The sequence below is a fragment of the Rutidosis leptorrhynchoides genome, chromosome 3, assembly GCF_046630445.1.
Source record: "Rutidosis leptorrhynchoides isolate AG116_Rl617_1_P2 chromosome 3, CSIRO_AGI_Rlap_v1, whole genome shotgun sequence".
Classification (NCBI taxonomy): Eukaryota; Viridiplantae; Streptophyta; class Magnoliopsida; order Asterales; family Asteraceae; genus Rutidosis; species Rutidosis leptorrhynchoides.
The window spans coordinates 257,080,377-257,082,500 of NC_092335.1; the positions used below are offsets into that span (position 1 = coordinate 257,080,377).

At 37.7% G+C, this 2,124-nt stretch overlaps 1 non-coding gene across 1 annotated transcript; it reads left to right on the forward strand.

Annotated features, from left to right (window-relative positions):
* Positions 1 to 873: 873 nt before the first annotated feature.
* Positions 874 to 980, forward strand: LOC139903533 (small nucleolar RNA R71). Its single transcript, XR_011778347.1, has one exon. It is a non-coding gene; the product is annotated as a small nucleolar RNA R71 (small nucleolar RNA).
* The last annotated feature ends 1,144 nt before the right edge of the window (positions 981 to 2,124 follow it).

Genomic DNA, 2,124 nt, shown 5'->3' on the forward strand with positions numbered 1-2,124 from the left:
TCATCTAAAACCTTCCCATCTTCTGGTGCTGGTTTTTCAGAATTCGTTGAAATCATGTTAACATTCTCATTCCGAGGATTTACTTCAGTATTACTCGGTAGCTTTCCTTGTTCCCTCTCCCTCATCATGCTAGCAAGAGTACCTACGTGTTTTTCTAGATTCAAAATGGAAGCTTGTTGAGTTCTTAATGACTGATCAAATCTCTCGTTCGTTTGGGTTTGAGTTTCAATAAATTGTGTTTGAGATTTAACTAGCTTGAATACCACGTCTTCCATATTTGACTTTTTCTCTTCGGTTTGTTGTTGTGGTTTATATAAGCCAGGTCTTTGTTGATTGAAAGTGTTGTTTTGAGTTGGTTGGTTATTCGGACCTTGTTGGTTATACGAGTTATTGTCGGGTCCTTTTGGATTGTAAAGAATGTTTTGATTTCGATTGAAGTTTGGCCTTGGCGGTTGATAATTATTCTGATAACTATTTTCCAGCCTTTGGTTCATGTAGACAACATTCTCACGTTGTTCCATCGTTTGTTCAATGTGACAGTCTTTCATTAAGTGTGGTCCACCGCATTGCTCACAACTGATTCGTATTGCGTAAATATCTTTATTCATCTTTTCCATTCGTCTTTCGAAAGCATCTATTTTTGCGGAAACGGAATCAAAGTCATGGCTAGAATCAGCTCTAGCCGCTTTAGATGATCGAAAGATATCTTTTTCTTGGTGCCACTCATGTGAGTGGGATGCTGTGTTATCAATAATTTTGTAAGCTTCAGTTGCGGTTTTCTTCATAATGGAACCACCAGCTGTTATGTCGATGTCTTTTCGTGTAGCAACGTTGACACCTTGGTAGAATATTTGTACTATTTGGTAAGTGTCTAAACCGTGTTGAGGACATCCTCTCAACATCCTTCCGAATCTTGTCCACGCCTCATATAATGTTTCATTTGGCTTTTGTGTGAACGTAACAATTTCTCCTTGAAGTCTCACGGCTTTAGATGCCGGAAAGAATCTTTGAAGAAATTTTTCAACTAAGACATCCCATGTGTCAATCGCCCCTTCAGGTAACGATTCTAACCAATCTTTGGCTTCTCCCTTTAAAGTCCAGGGAAACAACATGAGATAGATCTGCTCATCTTCCACTTCTCGGATTTTGAATAGTGTGCAAATTCTTTTAAACGTACGAAGGTGTTCGTTAGGATCTTCATTCGGTGCACCACTGAATTGGCATTGGTTAGTTACCATGTGTAGAATTTGTCCTTTGATTTCATAATCTGGCGCATTAACTTCTGGCTTAATAATGGCGTGACATTGGCCCGTGCGTTTAGCTCTCATTCGATCTTCCATACTTAGAGGTTCCGTTACTTCCATAATTGAATTCGTTGAATCGGTATCACTAGATGATTCTGTTTTAATGGTCCGTTCCTCAACAATATCTGTTTGAATGATTGGTGGCTCCGGAGGAAAGTTTAGTGGTTCAGGATCTACGAACCGTTCCTGAATATTCTCTGGATTCTCAATTGTGAGGTTGGGTTCAAAAAATGGATTATCGGAAATTTGAACTGAAGTACTTGGTTGACTAGATGACGATTCTAAAGAAAAATCAACGGCGTTTATATTTGCTAAATGTCTTGATCTAGTTACAGGTGGTGAACGTACAAAAGGTGGTGAACGTCTTGCTCGGTGCATTCACTGAATATCCTATTAGTTTTTAAAAGGAAAGAAAAATTATAATAAGTTATCCAATCAATAGACTTTTCTGATTTTGCCCACGTTTCGAATAGCCAAAAGATGCAGCAGAGGGGCAGGATTCGTTTGGTCTCAATATAATTGAGGACTGTTTGGCTCCAATAACCCGGTCCACGTACAAATCCAACTATTACTACGAACCAGAAAATTTTGATGTCTATCAATTTAACCACTTAAAATAAATTTTCGTAATTTTAAGAAATTTAGAGAAGAAGTAGAAAAAAAATTCTAAGTCCTAAAAACTAGAATGGCGAGAAATAAGAAAGAAATAGATTGCACGTCGAAAAATGTCGAAAAATAAAAGGTCGAAAAATAGGCGTCGAAAAATAAAAATAAGAAAGTAGTGCGAAATACGGCGTCGTAAAATTCTAAAGCACCTAAA